The sequence below is a fragment of the Triticum urartu genome, chromosome 1, assembly GCF_003073215.2.
Source record: "Triticum urartu cultivar G1812 chromosome 1, Tu2.1, whole genome shotgun sequence".
Classification (NCBI taxonomy): Eukaryota; Viridiplantae; Streptophyta; class Magnoliopsida; order Poales; family Poaceae; genus Triticum; species Triticum urartu.
Window position 1 is genome coordinate 484,838,398 of NC_053022.1, and position 20,452 is coordinate 484,858,849.

The window sequence follows — 20,452 nt, forward strand, 5'->3', positions numbered from 1 at the left end:
ATCACAGACCATTTGTCGGTATTCCGGTTAGGAACAACACGGGGACCAAGAAAAGAATGGTGATGTTAATAAGTATCACTTGTATCAGAATTCTTAAGGGTGGTGAATTTCCCCTGACATTCTTGACCTAAAAGATAGCAATACTCCAAATTAGAACATAACATAAGTTGGATAGCAAGTATCTCAAGGTACAACACAAAACACGATCAAGTTTGTGTTGAACGGAAGGCAATCGAGGGGTCGATGATAACACAAATCATCGAGGGCAAGGATGGTATTTCTCATCAGGAATTCAATTGATATCCTTGAGGAGCTCGAAATGTTGATGATGATCATGACTATTTCTGTCGAGAGGTTTCGTGGAGATGTAATCGGTCGGCGATGACATCAAGTCAAACGAATGATGAAGCGAAAGGTTATTGGAACCATGGGTATGACACAAACTTGAAATCAAGTTTGTTGTTTGAGGTGAAACAATAAGACAAGGAAGATCGACGTAAGCTTAGCCCATCGTCGAAATTGTGCTCCGAAAAAGAAGGACCAGGTAGCACAGTTAAAATTTGGCACGATAATGATATAGCCGAGTAGGCTCGGAATGACGAGATCGAGTTCAGACTCGTAAGTAATGAAGGTTACCAAGAGTTGTTGAATCGTAGTGCGGACTCAATTCAGTTGTTGGTGTCCTTGAGGGGTTCTAACAACTGAGAACCCGTTGGAAAAATGGAATCGGCAAGAATATTAGTTGATGAAGAACTCATAAGAAGTTATGTATCCCGTGGTACCCTTGAGATACCAGGGGGGTAATACTCGATGGCAGATCAAAGTAGAGGTTGGACTGGGGTATTGCTCTGCAGAAGACAAGTGCTTAAACTTGCACGAGAAACGGTACCTAAAAGAGAACATGGTCGAAACCACGATTGTAAAAGGCCAGATCCCAGATATAATATGAACTTATACCAAGGGAGTAATTAATTTAAGAGAAGCTTTAATGATAAGATCTACATCGTGTCCATGGGCATGAACACAAAGTTCAAGGTCGACTCCCACTTCTCCAATGCATAACCTTTCATTCACTGCTCGCGTTTGATGAAGTTGCAGTGTTGGAATTTTATCTAGCGAAGCACCAGAAGAGTATGACTCGTGAAAACTTCCGGGTTCACACGGTTTAGAGAAGGCATATGTTCAACCCATAGGGGCTTCTTAGAAACATATACCACAAGTTTCAAGAGTAACTAACACAAGTCCGAAAACAGAGCATGGTTGACAAAGCAGAGGATACAATTTACCAAAGGCATTATGTACCCGTGGAAAGGCTCACAAGGTTATTGAATATGAAGGACGAGGTCAGATGAAATCCAACAATGGATCGGGCAATCCACAACGGATCTGATGTGAGTATCGGTACTCAATCAGACGAAGAAAGAATGCACGGTTATCATTTTATAGAACATCTGAATAATTCGAGGTTTTGATACCAAAGGAATTATGATGTCCAAAACAAGGGATCAGAAGCAGACGCTCTGATCAAGAATGGATCAATTGAATATACCAGAGGCACAATCGACGACAGATAATTTGGTCGAGAACCAGCTCATGTTCAAAATGACGTCTGAGCCGGAAAGATAATCCTAGAACTCGACTGATGATTGTGAACATTCGCACTCATATTGAATCAACAGACTCAAAATGATAATGGCAAGGGATGCCATTAAGATTACGAGACTTATGGGATTAACCATAATGCAAGCAAGCAAGAATTTCAGGAGCAATAGGTTGCTGAGGATCTTCGGAAGACCGAATGGTATTTCGAAGGATTTTGTGAACTGCATGAATATCTGGGGATGAGCGGATACTCGATAAATGCGAGTAATTATCCATAGTGGTATGCACATGGCAAAGAACTGCAAGGCAGTAGGCACAAAGTATTCTCGGGGTATTTTGTAATAACAAGATCGACTGGGAATAAAAGTAAGCACGACAGGTGTAAGTAATTATCCATACGGATATTTCGGTGGAAGGGAATTGCAAAAGCAACGGGCACAGGGTCTCGAGGGAATATCGGAGAGTATCTTCAAAATCTTCTGGTGCAGCCGGTGATCATCAGGACTGAAGGGGCTCTTCGGGAGAAAGTAATTTTGAGAACCTAAAGTTATATTTTAGTAAAAATCGTTTAACCCGAATAGAAGAGAGTTCAGAATCCCGGAGTAAAGATCGAGGAGTAAAAGATCCTAATACCACCCGATGGCGACGTGGGCCCGTAAGGCACATAGCCAAGTTAGTAAAAGTTTTGCAATGTCTAGAGTCGACTTCGGCCAAGGAGTGTGGAAGGGGAATTCCTACAGGCAGTCGGCTCTGATACCAACTTGTGACGCCCCCGATTTGACCGTACACTAATCATGCACGCAAATGTGTACGATCAAGATCAAGGACTCACGGGAAGATATCACAACACAACTCTACAAATAAAATAAGTCATACAAGCATCATATTACAACCCAGGGGCCTCGAGGGCTCGAATACAAGAGCTCGATCATAGATGAGTCAGCGGAAGCAACAATATCTGAGTACAGACATAAGTTAAACAAGTTGCCATAAGATGGCTAGCACAAACTGGGATACAGATCGAAAGAGGCGCAGGCCTCCTGCCTGGGATCCTCCTAACTACTCTTGGTCGTCGTCAGCGGGCATCACGTAGTAGTAGGCACCTCCGGTGTAGTAGGAGTCGTCGTCGACGGTGGCGTCTGGATCCTGGGCTCCAACATCTGGTTGCGACAACCAGGTAGAAGGGATAGAGGGGAAGAAGGAGAAAGCAACCGTGAGTACTCATCCAAAGTACTCGCAAGCAAGGAGCTACACTATATATGCATGGGTAAATGTGTAAAGGGCCATATCGGTGGACTGAACTGCGGAAAGCCAGAATAAGAGGGGGGATAGCTAATCCTTTCGAAGACTACGCTTCTGGCAGCCTCCGTCTTGCAGCATGTAGAAGAGAGTAGACTGAATACCTCCAAGTAGCATCGCATAGCATAACCCTAACCGATGATCCTCCCCTCGTCGCCTTGTGAGAGAGCGACCACCAGTTGTATCTGGCACTTGGAAGGGTGTGTTTTATTAAGTATCCGGTTCTAGTTGTCATAAGGTCAAGATACAACTCTAAGTCGTCCTGTTACCGAAGATCACGGCTATTCGAATAGATTAACTTCCCTGCAGGGGTGCACCACATACCCCAACACGCTCGATCCCATTTGGCCAGACACACTTTCCTGGGTCATGCCCGGCCTCGGAAGATCAACACGTCGCAGCCCCACCTAGACCAACAGAGAGGTCAGCACGCCGGTCTAAACCTAAGCGCCCAGGGGTCTGGGCCCATCGCCCTTAGCACACCTGCACGTTGCGAACGCGGTCGAAAGCAGACCTAGCCTAGTGGCCTTCCAGTCCAATCCGGCGCGCGCCACTCAGTCGCTGACGTCACGAAGGCTTCGGCTGATACCACGACGCCGGGATACCCATAACTACTCCCGCGTAGATGGTTAGTGCGTATAGACCAAATGGCCAGACTCAGATCAAATACCCAGATCTCGTTAAGCGTGTTAAGTATCCGCGAACGCCGACCAGGGCCAGGCCCACCTCTCTCCTAGGTGGTCGGAACCTGCCCTGCTGCTCCGCCTCAAAACTCCACTCGCGGGTGCTCCTCAAGCCGACCCGTCTTTAGTCACCACATGTATCATGTATAAAGTATATAGTATATACCCGTGATCAACTCCCGAGTGATCACGGCCCGATAGCATAGCATGGCAGACGGACAAGGATGTAGGGCCACTAATGATAAACTAGCATCCTATACTAAGCATTAGGATTGCAGGTAAAGGTAACAACAGTAGTAGCAAGGACAGGCTATGCATCAGTATAGGATTAACGGGAAGCAGTAACATGCTACACTACTCTAATGCAAGCAGTATAGAGAAGAGTAGGCGATATCTGGTGATCAAAAAGGGGGGGCTTGCCTGGTTGCTCTGGCAAGAGAGAGGGGTCGTCAACTCCATAGTCGGACTGGGTAGCAGCGGCGTCGGTCTCGGTGTCTAGCGGAAGAAGAGGGGGGAAGAAACAATGAATATAATGCAAACAGATGCATAACGATGCATGACAAGACAAGTAACGGTGCTAGGGTGCCCTAACGCGGTATTAGGTGATACCGGTGAAGGGGGGAAACATTCGGGAAAGTATCCCCGGTGTTTCGCGTTTTCGGACAGATGAACCGGAGGGGGGAAGTTGCGTGTTTGCTATACTAGGGATGCGTGGCGGACGAACGGGCTGCGTATCCGAATTCGTCTCGTCGTTCTGAGCAACTTTCATGTACAAAGTTTTTCCATCCGAGCTACGGTTTATTTTATATTAATTTTAAAAGATTTAAATCATTTTTAGGATTTATTTATTTAATTTAATCAACATTGTCCAGAATAGTGTCTGCTGACGTCATCATGACGTCAGCATGACGTCGGTAGTTGACTTGGTCAACCTGACAGGTGGGTCCCGATCGTCATTAACTGTTTAGTCTAATTAGGGTTTAACTAATCTAATTACTGTTTATTTAAACTAACTAGTTAATTAGATTAGTTAATTAGGATTAATTAACTTAATTAATTAATTAGTTAATTTAATTATTGATTAATTATTTATATTATTTATATTTTTTTCTTTTTTAAAAAAATTCGTTTTTCTATTAAACGTTCTGGGGCGGGCCCCACATGTCTATGGCCCCAAGGGCCTAACGGGCACAGGGCGGTGCGAGCATGGGCACCGCCCGAACGGGCATGGGTGCTGGGCGCCCGAGACGGTCCAGGCGCGGCCCGCCGCACGGTGGGAGTGGTAGCGCGCCGGCGAGGTTTGGTCGGGGCGCCACCGGCCGGAGCAGTGCGGGCGGGGGCATGGGTCAAAGGTGGTGGCGGCGGTGATTGCAGTAGCGCGCGGGAGGCCGCGCGGGGCAGTGGGCGAGGCCGGCACGAGATGCGGGCGCAGGGGAGCAGGGCGCGGGGGCCGGGGTGCCGGAGTTGGCCACGGGCGTAGCGGCGTCGCCGGCGCAGGGGGGGGGGTTCGGTGGCCGCAGCGGAGGCGGCGGGGGGGGCTGCGGGCCACGGCAGGGGCGGTGCGCGGGCACGGCGCGGTGAACGCGCATCGGACGTGGCCCGGAGCGCGTCAACCGCGGGCGAGATCGGCGGGGACCGCGGCGACGAGTGCGAGCACGCGAGGGAGAGGGAGGGAGCAAGGCGGGGCTCACATCAGGCATGTAGGGAACGGGGCAGTGGGGCTTGGGGAGGACGACGGCGATGACGTGCGTAGGAGGGAGGCAGACCGGTGACGTGGAGGAGGCAGTCCGGCGAGGGAGCTCTGGCGACAGGCGGCGGGGCGGCGTCGGGCACGACGGGCGCAGCGCCTCGATCCAGCGAGGGAGGGGATGAGGACGAGCGACGATGGTGTAGGCGAGTGGCTTGAGGAGAGGAGGAGGCCTCGGCGAGGTTTTCGGGCGGCGGTGGTGCGATGCACGGCGACGAGGCGATGGGGACGGCGTCGAGGGGGGTTTCGTCCCCGATCCAGATTTGGATCGGGAGAGGGGGAACGTGGGAGCGAGTGGGGGGGAGTGGTGCGTTGGGGGGGGGTTAGGGTTTCGGGGCAGGGGGTGGGGGTGGCTATAGGCCAGGGGATGGCCGGCTGGGCCATGGCCCAGTTGGGCCAAGGGGTCCAGTGGGGGGGGTGGTCTCCTTTTACCTCTTTTTTTTGGTTAGTTTTCCTTTCTGTTTTTGTGTTTTCTTTTCCTTTTATTTATTCTTTCCTGCTTTATTGTAGTTGCATTCTATTTTAGTAAAACATACACCTAGTATCTAAATTAGTATTACAACCTAGTCCATAGTCACAAAAAGTTTAGACCCCAAATAACTTACTTTGACATTTTATTAAATATAAAAGTTATTCAAATAATCATTTTTACTACTGTTTTATTCATCTCATAGTATTTAAACATTTTATAAATGTGTGGTTTTTCCCCCATAATTATCTATGCAATATTTGGTTCACTCCGAACATTTTGGTTTTAATATTTGAAAACTTTTATTGTTTGCCAAATTTTGAATTTGAATTTGAATCGGTTTCGAACTAACTGGAGATTAGCAACTATAAACGAGGTGACGTGGCATCATTAGCAGAGGATCTGTGTAGCTTAATTACCTGGGCGTCACACGTATCTGTGGTGACAATGGGATATCACGTGATTAACTTGATGTATGTTTTAGTGACCAACTTGCGGGTTCCGCCCATGAACCTATGCATAGGGGTTGGCACACGTTTTCGTCGTGATTCTCCGGTAGAACTTTGGGGCACTCTTTGAGGTCCTTTGTGTTGGTTGAATAGATGAATTTGAGATTGTGTGATGCATATCGTATAATCATGCCCATGGATACTTGAGGTGACATTGGAGTATCTAGGTGACATTAGGGCTTTGGTTGATTTGTGTCTTAAGGTGTTATTCTAGTACGAACTCTAGGGCTGTTTGTGACACTTATAGGAATAGCCCAACGGATTGATTGGAAAGAATAACTTTGAGGTGGTTTCATACCCTACCATAATCTCTTCGTTTGTTCTCCGCTATTAGTGACTTTGGAGTGACTCTTTGTTGCATGTTGAGGGATAGTTATGTGATCCAATTATGTTATCATTGTTGAGAGGACTTGCACTAGTGAAAGTATGAACCCTAGGCCTTATTTCCACGCATTGCAATACCGTTTACGCTCACTTTTATTGTTCGTTACCTTGCTGTTTTTATATTTTCAGATTACAAATACTATTGTCTACTATCCATATACCACTTGTATCACCATCTCTTCGCCGAACTAGTGCACCTATACAATTTACCATTGTATTGGGTGTGTTGGGGACACAAGAGACTCTTTGTTATTTGGTTGCAGGGTTGCTTGAGACAGACCATCTTCATCCTACGCCTCCTACGGATTGATAAACCTTAGGTCATCCACTTGAGGGAAATTTGCTACTGTCCTACAAACCGCCGTACTTGGAGGCCCAACAACGTCTACAAGAGGAAGGTTGTGTAGTATACATCATGGCTCTCTTCATCGATCTCGCACCCACCCACTTGATCCTCTCTTCGACTCTATCGATAGCTATGACCCCTCCCTCTCTTCTCATGGATTGCCCGACCCTGTATGTATGATATGGATAGGCCTCCATTTCACACACATTGCATGCAAAATTTTGTTTGAGATGTCATTGACACATATTCCCACAAATAATTCACGAAATCAACCCCCCACCCCACCCCCACCCCCAAACAAAAACACTCACGAACGCGGTTTGTATCTCTCACACACACCCACGTAGGTGGGGGAAGTGCACGAAGAGAAGAGGTGCATGCACGGTGCACGTACTCCCGTCTCTTTCCCAACCACACCCGCGCGGGTACACGGTGGAGCTCATTTTTGTACGAAAAAGGCAGCCCACGTGGTAATTTGGCACGTGTACTGGTTGTCCACTTGGTGGAGGGAGGATCGTCTACCACAGGTGAACAAACAAATTGCAACTTGACGTGTTATGTTAAAAAAAGAGGCAAACCATGTGGGGCCTACCTTAGAGGCAATGCTCTATACACTTGAGTACTTTTGATGTGTCCCGTCAACTCGCGGAACGAGGAGAAGCTTGCTTAGTACGCCGTCTCCCCCGCCCACGGGCACGGTGGCTCGCGGGATGAGGTGAAACTTGCTTACTACGCCTTACGCCTGCTCCCATGCCCATGCGCGCGGTGGCTCGCAGGACGAGGAGAAAATTTTACTACTCCCTCTGTTTATTCCTCGTCCCTACTACATTGGTTATAGAGATTATATCATATTGTTTGGAATATATATGTCCTTTAGTAGATTTCAATATGAACTACTAGTACATACTCCAAACACTGATGTATATAGACGTATTTTAGAGTGTAGATTCACTCATTTTGCTCCGTATGTAGCACTCTCCCTCACCCCTCGACCCTCGCCCATGTGGTGGACGTGTAGCAATTCATTCGGTCTCATATAGCCAGAACGATATATACTGCACTACCATTATTGCTCGACTTCCCGAAGAGGCAAAGAGCCAATCGCAAGGTTAATATTTTGGAGATGCCAAGCGCAAGGTTATAGGAGAACGAGTAGTAGGTGCCGCGTCATTTATAAATAAAGTTTTTTTTTCTTCAGTGGCACGTACGCAATATGATAGGTTCATATGGAGAGAAAAGGAAACCGCTCCACTATATACATAGTCAGGACGGGCCAGCCTACACAGTTGCTTGTTGGGGTTGCTCTCTTCACACTCTCTCGCACAAAACGACTGTGGCCACATCTCTAACATCCTGGCGGATCACGTCCGCTTGGGGAAGGGGTGGATGCTTAGTGTAGATGCGGTGGCCGTCGCCGACGGCGAAAACCCACTGTCGGCACGTCCCGATCAGGGGTCCCCGCCGTTCTCTCTGACAAAGCCGGTGAGGTTGCCTTCGTCCCTTGCTCACTGCCGCGACGTGGGCAGTTGCCGCCTCCCGCCGAGCTACGTCCCTTAGGTACAACTCCCTTTACAGCCGGCTTGCACCACTGCTCCAGCTGCCCACATCACTCCCTGTGGATATTTGTCTACTTCTTTGCCCCGCACATACCTCTACTGGCTTCTACATACTGTATTTGTGATGAATTTATGTCTCATCAACTAGTCCCAGTAATCTTATTCTAATCACGCTTGTTCAATTTATTTGCCATAGGGATGCTCATCTCGATTTTGGTGAAACTGCACAAAATGATCCGATGGTCAAAAGGTTGCAAACTTCATTTATTAGGAAGCTCGAACGTTGCCAGCAAATTGAAGCCTGGTCCGGGTTCACGGTTCAAGGGCTAGGGACTGCATGGATCGTTTTTTTTTCTTTAGTTGCCTCTGTTCCAAAATAAGTGTCAACTTTAGTAGTAGTAAAACTTTGTACTAAAGTTTGCACAAAGTTGAGAAACTTATTTTGGAACGGAGAGAGTACATATTTGCTATGATCTGTCAATCATTGAGATGCAATAGCATGCATGTTAGTCTCCTTTGTATTTGATGAAATGTTGCAACGGGCAACCTTGGACGCAAGATACATGTAACAGAAGCTGGAAGCTTCATAGCATTGTACAAATTTATCTCGCTGATAAATTACAGTACGTACTGTACTAGTACTTCCTTCGTTCCTAAATATAAGTCTTTGTAGAGATTTCACCATGAACCACATGCGGATGTATATAGATGCATTTTAAGTGTAGATTCATTCATTTTGTTCCGTATGTAGTGGAATCTCTACAAAGACTTATATCTACTAGTAATAGCTAGCCCCCACTACTAGGAATTCTCTATCCTCTCCTTGAGCCACGTCATCAAAATTGATGTAGCCGTTAGATGAAGTAAATCAGTCCATAATAGCCGTCTGATCTTGACGTTGAGAGGCTCCGCACTAAGCCACATGCAAGCATGCAGAAATACTGTGCCACATGCATGTGAGTGGGTTTTAAATCACATCAACATGTCTGCATGCAAGCATGCATCGGTAGCATGCATGTATGTGAGCTTTTAAGTCCCATTAACATGTCAAAAAGAAAAATATAATCCCATTATACAGTAGGAGTTGGCTGATGTTTTTTCCTTACGTGTGATGATCTAAATGATGATGGGAGTTTATTTAGTTTGGCTACTACATTTGTCATGCGGTTATAGAGTTTTTTTGTTCTATGAAATCGATAATTTTGCGTAGAGAGATATACCGCCGTTCCGCGCCAACGCGCGGGGACTCATCTAGTAATATTTAGGAACGGAGGGAGTACTACGTAAAGAGTTAGGTGTCGCACGGTGATAGTGTGAGGTGGGCCATGTAATCACTGAGCCTGCGTGTTTTCACTGCTCTTGCACGCCTCTGTAAGAATGGAGAAAATTGTAATCTAGTACTAGTAGTATACCTCCTTTCGCCGAAAGCGTGGGACATCCAGCAGTCCTACCACTTCAGTAATAAATACCAATGAGCCGTCAAATCACATAGACCCAGCAGTAAGTTGGACAGACAAAGCAACCATCACTCTTGCGCCAGTGAGAGGTCGCGTCTGCTCTGCCCGGGCATGAATGCGGCACCGATTCTTTGGAGCGGCGCTGACTGTTTCGGGCGGGAAGCGCGCGCGGGCGATGGAGGGGCTTTGGGTGGGCCAGGCTGGTCAGGAGCGGGCGTGGCAGCTGTCCGCATGTCCCTACCGGACACGCCCGGAAACGACAGGATGCACCGACTCTCGCGGCTAAAATCGTACACTACACAACATCTCTCTGTAGGAGTAGGTCGATCTGTCGCTCTCTCTAACACACACATGGTGTTAAACACACACACACACACACACACACGCACCTTGGTCCCATTGCACCTTCTAACGTGACTTATTACACCTAGACGGAGGGAGTAGTAAGTATACGAGATACGGTGGCACACTGACTTAAGTCAAATACAAGTGCCCAAAATTTGTGTGCATGTTATAATAAGGATTCACTTAAAATAGTACGTGAGCGAACAGAGGGATCAATTGGACAGTGTTCCCGAGCAGTAGCGAGATGTGTGAGGTAAGATACACCGCTGGCGCTTTTAATTTTTCTTATTAATTTGTTTGTTTCACCCTCTGACTGGTGGGACCCAACGTACTACGTGGAGAGAGGTAAGGTGACTAAGGCTGCATTATTTCTGCACCACTGTGGATAGTCTTACCAGCAAAGCCACATGACACGATTATGATTGAAATCCCAATGACTCCCACACACACAAAAAAACACGGCATGCTTGTCACACGAATGCAGGAATGTATAAAAGGTTATTTCCCTCTCGTTGAACATAACGGGAGGGTTGTGTAGCTGGTTAGCCTGTTCGCTCATCAAACTTGAGGTCTCGGGTTCGATAACTACACTTGAGCATAATTTGTGCCAGGAGGATTCTTTGACTGGTCAAAATGTTTTCTAGGGTTTGCACGCTTCACACTCTCTCTCCAGTATATATATACACGTTGGAGCCTCAACGCTTGTAGTTGATCTCTTCACACTCTCTCGCCCTCTCCCGCTAGAGCCTCAGCGCTTGTAGTTGCTCTCTTCACACTCTCTCGCCCTCTCCAGATCTAAACAAGACTTCGTTGGCCTCTTTCTCCCCTCACTGCTGCTCAAAGAGCCGGCAGGATCCGTCCGCCGGGAAGGGAAGGAGGCTTAACGCTGTCGCCGTCGGCGAGGGACTACCGGCGCAGCTGTTCACTTTCCACCCAGCGGCGGCGCGGGAGGGCCTCCGACCCCTTCTTCTTCGCCGCCGTCCCTTCGCCCACCAAACCACACCCCAAGAACCTTAAGGTATAATTTACTTACTCCACATGCATTGCTCTAGCTGCATGCATACCATGAATCTAGGACGTGGTTCAAAGAGGAAAGGAGTGGAGGAAAGTAGTGGGAAAAGTTGTATATAGCATGAATCTAGGACGTGGTTCAAAGAGGAAATGAAGGGGGAAAGTTGTATAACATTAATCTAGGACGTGGTTCAAAGAGGAAAGGAATGGGGGAAAGTAGTGGGGAAAGTTGTATCGCATAAATCTAGGACGTGGTTCAAAGAGGAAAGGAAGGGGCGAAAGTACTAGTTCAAAAAGGAAAGGAAGGGACAAGGTTGTAGAGTTTGAGCAGGACTAGATTTGCTGCACCCACATAGGGAAAGGCGTCTAAAGATAACAAAACTGGGACCAATAGATGCACATGGTGCTGGTGCGTCCACTGCCCCGTGCAACTCATTAGCTGTTTTTAATCTAAGGCCCTGTTTGGTTAAAAACTCCCTAGTCCCTACCTGCTGGGTTCCAGGGACTAAATATGGACTATAGGTTATTAAATGACATGCTAAAAGACCATGTTACCCCTAGTAATGAACTAATAGAGACAAGGTGCGATGCGTGGCAGGGGCAACTGTTGGAAAAAGTCCCAAAAAGACTCCCTCGGGGTCTTCTTTCTTTAGTCCCAAATGCCCACTTTTAGTCCCTAAAAGTCCCTCCTCTTTGGTTTAGATGGGACTGACACAGAGTTTTTTTAGTCCCTACACCAAAATGTCCCTGTAAACAAACACCCTCTAATAATGCCACTGGAAAATTGATGCAATGCCATAGTTAAAAGCAAATTACATGTTTCACGAATTTTATTGTTAATATAATCTCTATGTTAATATTAATCAATGCCACCGTTTGAGAAATGCTACTGTCTTGCTATCTTTCCCATTTAGATAAGGTAGATACTTCTTTTTGTTGGCTTCTGTGTCATCCACCGTTATTGACCAATAATTGTTTCCTTTGCACCTTTGTGTAAACAGGGTTATCTGCTTCACCTCGTTGCCATTGTGACCTTTTGTTGCACTGCACAAAACACTTTTGTTTTAAGAGTATTTTGTGCAGTTCAACCAAAATGTCACACCGACAACGTTGCTTGATTGCTTAATCTTAGTGGAACTGCACAAGAGGAGATCTTACTTCCTATCCGTTAAGGCGAATTTGGTTCAGATCTTCTTCTTGTGAGTTGTTTGAATTCCGCATCATGAGAGGTCAGTACTAGCCTTCTTTCACATGATTCTGCAGTGTGCATTCATATGTTGTGCTACTTGTATGATAATGTTGCTTGATTTTAGTGAACTGCACAAATGGAGACAAGACATCCAATCTGTATGTGCACCGTAATATCCCATTGAGGTAAGATAAGGATATTTCACAACTGCTGGCCTGTATTTTGCCACTTTCATCAGAAAATTAAGTTTAGTACTATACTTGTGCTCCCTAATTGACATGCCAAATCTTACATTGAAGGCAAAGCTTGTTTGTTATTGAACCAGGTGATGAAGGGGAAGAACAAGGGGAAGAAAAACAAAAATCAACTCCCAGTGTTGTAATGAAGCACTGGAACTGTGATGACACACGTAATGATATAGTCTTGCATCTTAATTTATTGCTATGGCTGGAACGAGCAATTGTTTTGCCACTGATTTGATGCCACTCTTAATGTAATATGTAATTATCTCTACTTGTGCAAACAGGGATCTTCTTTAAAGATACCATATATTTTAGTGGAACTGCACAAGAAGATGTTGGAAACATTAAACTAATCGAGGGGTATATAGTAAGCATGGCCACCACCGTAGATAGCAACAAATGGTTTCGGAGAATTGCTTCATCTGTATGCTCTACACAATAAGCCTCCTGATAAAGGTTGGTACTCGCCCACTGATTTCATCCATATGATTGAGCTTTGTCATCTCTATTGGTGTTGTGCTACTGTTTAGATACTGTCATGAAAAAGTGGTATTGTCCTTGAGAAGTGCTTCATCTATGTTGTTTTAAATATTTCCTTTCCTTTTTTTGAGCAAACAGTGATGCTAGCATTTAGTAGTCCTCTTGTCTTTGCACAACAGGATCATCTTCTTCTGAAGAAGAATATGGAGTACGTGAAGTGACTAGTTCCGATTATGCCAGGATGAAGAAGCCCTGTCTATCTTATCATCAGAAGGAGCAGTTGAAGGATGGTTACATTACTCCCCACAAGACCAAATTAACTTCAGCTCAGAAGGACTGACAAAATCTCCATTTTTTGATGTGATGTGCGAGTACAATGTTGTTCTAGGATTCTTTCTGGTGAGTTCCATTTTTCTAAAAGTGTGCTCTACATGGACCATGTATGTGCCTGTTGAAACTGTCAATTCACAGTACAGTTTGCTCTATACTAATCACTTTTTTGTATTTGTGCAAACAGGGGTGCTCAGCTTGATTTCAATGGGAACTTTACAAAATGTTAATGAATACATCGAATCATTCATTTCCACCACAAGAAAGGAGGTGCCGATAAGTTCAAGGCATTGCAACATATAAGGGCGAAATCATACAAGCTACGCGCGAATTTGGTTGATTTTGGTGGAACTGCACAAAAAGAGCAGCTGGTTTATTTAGCACGAGGTGCCATGTCAATGTCCGAACTGATGGCAAACCCTGCCCATTCCACAATCGTAGGCATTTGATATTTTGGAATGGGACAACCTTGTCAAATTTTGCTCATTGATTTTAGCAAGACATGCATTTGATATTTTCGAATGGGACGCCCTTTGCTGTCAGAAGCGTCGATCAATTTTTTCTTTATTCTTTAGTTGTGAAGTAAATATTGCCTCTGACATGTGAGTCGCTGAGATGCATAATCATCGATTGTTTTGAGTGTTCTCTATGAATTGCCAGGCCTGTGTGTTTGATTGCAATGTACAAAAATGCTAAAAAGCTGCTCAAACTCTTTGTACTCCTTCTGTTCCTTTTTACTTCGCACGTTGTGAAAGTTCATACTTTTTTGTATAAGATTGGTCAAAGTAGAGATATTTTGACTGCAGACAAAACTTGTATGCAGACTAGAAAGGACCGGAGGAAGTACATGTGAAATTGCTGCAAACGAGGTGATCACCCTGGGAATAATGCTAGTACGTATTGTTTTGCATGTTCATCCAATGCCAGTGATACAGGAATTTGAACTAATTGAAATAAATTCATTCATACATGGTCGGATTTCATATAAACATGCCATATTTCATTACATTTCATATATTCTTCAACTAAAAAGGGGTGCGCTGGAGGTATAATTAATTAATCGAAGCTACCCACCTATGTCCCGCTGAGCCGAACAGAAGCTTCAGTGACTTAACTGCAGGTGCAGTTGCGTAATTGACATGTGGCCTGTTGGGCCCATGTGTCAGTCAGCCAATTGCACCAGCAGTTAAGTAGAAGCAGCGTTATTCTCCAGCAGAACTCCCCGACTCCATGTCGCCGCCAAGAAGCTAACCGGCCGTCAATGGTCTACCTGCCTAGCTTGGCTTCAACAGGAGGGTAGCAGCGGTGGCCTTACTTGGACCCGAGCGGCAGCGACCTACCGTGTTCTACTCTTCCTTGTTTTCTGTGTGGCGCGGCCTCGTTGGCAGCGGGACGGGGCCTCGGCGGAGCCGGCGATGTCCTCTGTCTCGTTGCCAGCGGGCGGCGCCTCAGCGGAGCGGTGGAAATCCTCCCCCGCGTTGCCGGCAGGGTGGGGCCTCGGCTGAGCCGGCGATGTCCTCTGCCTCGTTGTTGGTGCCGCGGGGCCTCGGCAAAGTAGGGCCTGATCGACGCCAGCGGAGCGGGGACTCATCGGAGCCGGCATTGTCCTCTGCCCCGTCCTCGGTCTCGCCAAACAGTGCCTCGCCTGCTTCATCGCCCTCTTTGCTAGCCTCTTTGTAGGCGGCCGCAGCCTCCGCCACCTGCATGCGGTACCGCCAGCGCTCGAGGCGGCCCTTGCGGGCGGAGCGGTACGAGTCGAGCAGCGCCTCCTGCTCCGCCCGCTCCACGACGATCTGCTCCTCCGCCTGCAGGTGCTCCTGGAGGAGATGGTGGTTGTAGGCGGCGTCGGCCTGCGCCTCCGGGAACTGCTCCTAACGCATCTGCCTCACAATGTCCATATATTGGGCACGGGCCTCGTCGATGGTCATGGTGCAATGCACTGGCGAGGATGGCGCGGCGGAGGGGGTTGGTGCCGGATCGTCGACTACCATGTTCTCCATTAGGACGTCGTCGTCCTCCGGCTGCCTGCCGGCCAGCTGGTCGACAACAATGGCTGCCATCTCCTTGTGGTCCGTCATCCGCCCGTCCCGAAGAGCGCTGGAGCGCGAGGAAGCCATGGTGGGCAGTAGTGGTGTGGACAGGAGAAAGGGAACAGATGCGGATGACTGCGGCTATGGCCGGCGCAACAGTTTATATAGCAATGGTGGGCAGGCGGAGGGACGGACGTGTGGCGCGGGAGTAGCCGCCTCGGCAACCGCGTATCATTAATGTGGGCGGCAGATGGACGGACGGACGACACTTGTGTCGTTTGAAGGTGGAGCATTCGCCTGCACCGGGAAGCGGGGCGGGCGGCGCTGACTGTTTCGGGCGGAAAGCACGCGCGGGCGAGGAGATGACTTTACTTGGAGAGGATGACAATGGGGACCCACCAGGTCCATAGCCTCATGTACGCAAGTGCCTCCTTATTATATATATATATATATATATATATATATATATATATATGTATGTATAAAACTATACTCCCTCCGTCTAGGTGAATAAGTCGTATTAGAAGGTACATCACGACCTAGGTGCAAGCAGATTGGTGGAAAAGAAGAATATTTCTCTCTTCTAAACACAACATTTAATCACAGCAGTTAAGAGGATGCCTTATTAGCTACCCATGCAGGCCATCGTAATTCATAGCATGTAAAGCGCTTTTATTTCTTGCCTAATAACCACATGGACGTGCTGCATGCATTGGTCCTTCCCGAGCAAAAAAAAAGGGAGGAAAGGGGTTTCCACGGGAGACAACGAGGCAGAGGTGGAAGCTCGCTGTAGTAATTTATTTTTCTTCCCCCTGGTTTCCTGACATCACGGTCCCACACCATTTTCAACCTATGTAGTAGTCAATAAATGAGAGAATTGCACAAGAAGCGGCCGACAGCTGGGACCAAGCAGCTCGAGCAGTATTTGTGTTTTTGAGGTGTGAGCACTACAGAGTTTTTCGATGTTTAGCCCAGATATTAATTTTTCTCCTCCGAACAACAACGAAAACATCGCTGCAGGTATTAACTGGGCGGGCCGTGGCCCGTCTAGCCCAGGCCAGATATCCAGCCCAGATATTAATTTTTTTTCAAGCTGAAAATGGCTAGCCCAGCTATACTTTTTTTAGGAATACCCAGGCAAGGTCAAGTTGTCATTCTCCGCACCGCTGGGCTGCAAATCTTTCCTAGGAGGGATGCATTAGGCTTAACAAGAAAATGGGCTTTAAGAAATAATAAATGAGATGTAATTATAAAAACTGGGCAGTAACTATAAAAAATGCACCAAACACGTGATTACTTTATAAAATATTATTTTTGGATATTGAAAATTTTAATTTCATTAATTGCTGCGAGGGCAATGTTTCGTTGGATTTTTACGTAATATAAATTTATATTGTATTTAATCTGACTACAAATTTCGGGATAAAAATATTTCGGATCCCATCAAAATATGGGAAATTTTATTGAATTCTGTTTTGAACGGTTGGTTGAAATGGGCTGTACTTTTAACAAACTGTAAATGGGTTGTAGTAAATTCCATTAGAATTCAAAAATGGGCTACACATTCTTACAAATCTCAAATGGGCTATAAGTTCTCTGCCACACACTTCTGGCCTTTCTAAGTTGACGTGTCCTCTAAAAAACAGAGTTGATGCGTATGCAAGGCTTTGTCAACTTATAGTCAACACACGGTTCTAGCAGCAGTGGCCGTTGGATGTCCATCCAATGGATGACGTGCTTCTTCTTCAATCTCGGATATTCTAGCTTCACCCGCCCAAAAAATGATTCCTCCCCCTGACATCTGGGGCGCATCGTTTCGGAAGCTGACCTATGGGCCTACTAAGTTGACGTACCAAGGGCTTTGTCAACTTAGTCAATATAAATGATTCTAGATGCAGTGACCGTACGATGTCCATCCAACAGCCGTAGTGCTTCTTAAACCTCTGGTCTTCTTGCTCCAGCCGCTCAAAGCAGCGCCGGTCGTGCCACCTGCTCCTGCCTCCCGTGGCCGGCTGTGCTTCCGCGGAGGCCTCACCGCCCCTACTATTCTCACTACTGGCCAGGCCCTGCGGCGGCGGCAGCCTCACACCGCAGCCGAACGAGTGAACCCTCATACTCCTCTCCGCATGGGCATCCACTGTCGCGTCTTCACCGGCTCTGCGTCGTCCCCTTCCTAAGCCTCGCCGTCGTCCACCGCTCTGGTGCTCTCGGCGCGGCATGGTCAACGTGGTCAAGGAACGACTTCCATTGGACGTGGACTGTACGTGGAGAGGCTGACAGCTGGGTCCACGGCGGCAGCAAGGAAGTGCCTCCTTATTACGCGGAAGATAATGATTCCTCCACCTAACAGCAGGGACCCACCGGATGGGCCACCAGTATTTTGCGAAAAAAAATCGTTTCCCCCTGACTGCTGGGACCCACTGGACGGGCCACCGTATTTCGCAAAAAAAACGTTCCCCCCGCTGTCAGATCGGACCCACCGAAAGTGCCTCCTTATTACGCACAAAAAAATGAATACTCCCCCGGCTAGCTGGGACCCACCTTGCTAGGAGGCTGACTTGTGGGCCTACTAAGTTGACGGGGACGAAGGGCTTTGTCAACTTAGTCAATATGAATGATTCTAGCTCTAGTGACCGTACGATGTCCATCCAACGGCCGTAGTGCTTCTTCAACCTCTGGTCTTCTTGCTCCAGCCGCCCAAAGCAGCGTCGATCGTGCTGCATGCTCCTGCCTCCCGTGGCCGGCTGTGCTGCCGCAAAGGCCTCACCGCCCCCTACTATTCCCACCGCTGGCCAGGTCCTGCGGCGACGGCAGCCTCACACCACAGCCGAACCAGTGAACCCTCGTAGTCCTCTCCGCGCGGACTTCCACTGCCGCATCGTCCCCTTCCTAGGCCTCGCCGTCATCCACCGCCGTGGTGCTCTCCGCGTGGCGTGATCAGCGTGGTCAAGGAACGACTTCCATCGGAAGAGTACTGTACGTGGAGAGGCTGACAGCTGGGTCCATGGCCACAACCCAGTTTTTTTGTGATTTGCCAAGTAAGTCGCTTTGTCAAGCATGTTGGGCTGCAAATCTTTCAAGACAAGGAGAGCTTTCATTCGGCTGGCCGAGAAAATGGCCCATCAGTAATGAGAAATGGGTTGTACATCTTTAAAACACATCAAACCGGCAATTAGTTTCAAATATCTTTTTTTTCATTTCAAGATTTTAAATTACATTAATTTTTATGCATGGAGAATTTGTTGGATTTTATATTGATATACATTTATTTTTAAAATCAGTTTGAATGTGAGTCGAAATTTCGGGATTAAAAACAGTTCGGACCGCACCGAAATATGCAAAATTTCGTATAATTTTTTAACCGTTTCCACAATATGGGCTGTAATGCTAACAAAAAGAATATGGGCTCCAAAAAAACCTTAAGAATTAGCAAATGGGCTGTAAATTATTAGAAATAATGGCAGATGGGCTGTATGCTGTTTTCCACAGATTTGAGGCTTTCCTAAAAAAAGGTTGACGCACAAGCACTGACTGTTAGATGTCCATCCAACGGCCGTCGTGCTTCTTCAATCTCTGCTCTTCCTGCTCCAGCCGCTCAAACAAGCGCCGGCGGGACTGCCTGCTCCCTCCTCCTCGCAGTTGGCTGTGCTGCCGCGCAGGCCTCACCGCCCGACCGTACTCCCATCGCTAGCCTAGCCATCCCTCTACTCACCCACATCTGTTGTTATTCTCCGGCGACGGCAGATGAATCAGTAAACCCTCGTACAGTCGTACTCCCCTCCGCGTGGGAAACAACTGCCGAGTCTTCCCTGCCTCCGTGTCGTCCCCTTCCTAGGCCTCACCGTCGTCCACCGCCTTGGTGCTCTTGGCGCGGCGTGGTCAACGTGGTCAAGGAACGACTTCCATCAAACATGGACTGTACGTGGAGAGGCTGACAGCTGGGTCCACGGCCGTAGCAAGGAAGTGCCTCCTTATTACGCGGAAAATAATGATTCCTGCACCTGACAGCTGGGACCCACCGGACGGGCCACTGTATTTCGTGAAAAAAACGTTTCCCCTGACTGCTGGGACCCACCAGCTACATCTTCGCACGCAAGGAAGTGCGTCCGGGCAAAAAAACGATTCGCCCCCTGACTGATGGGACCCACCAACTACATCTTCGCAGGCAAGGAAGTGCCTGACAGTTGGGACCCACCTGGTCGAAGCGTACGTAGCATTGTCATTCTGGTCGCGAACATGTACGTACATACTGGTCGATGTAGAGGTGCGCACATGTCGTAGTAGAGGCGCGCATGTGTCGTAGTAGAGGCGCGCACGTAGCATGTACACGTACGTACAACGGCTAGGGTGCAAGAAAGAAAATACGGCCACGTACGTGTACATACGAGCGGGGTCTCGAACGCCTACTCGCGCATACGTACGGCCAGGGCTCGTGTACGTGGCTGGGTCAGAACGGAGAAACAACGTCGTCGTCGTGTTCATGGGGAGGCAACGGAATGCATCGTGTTCATGGGGAGGAAACGGAATGCGCCGTGTTCATGGGGAGACAACGGAACGCGTGGGAGCCAACCGGCTGGGTCGGAACGGAATGCATGGTCGTGTTCATCGGGAGGGCTTGGACGGAACAGGCGATGGAAATGAGGCCTGGCGTACCGCAAAACGGAGGAAACGGACCTCCTACGTTTGGAACGGGGTCCTGTTGATCGGGAGGGGTCTGGCGTACCGCAAAATGGAGGAAACGGACCTCCTACGGTTGAAACGCGGGTCCTGTTG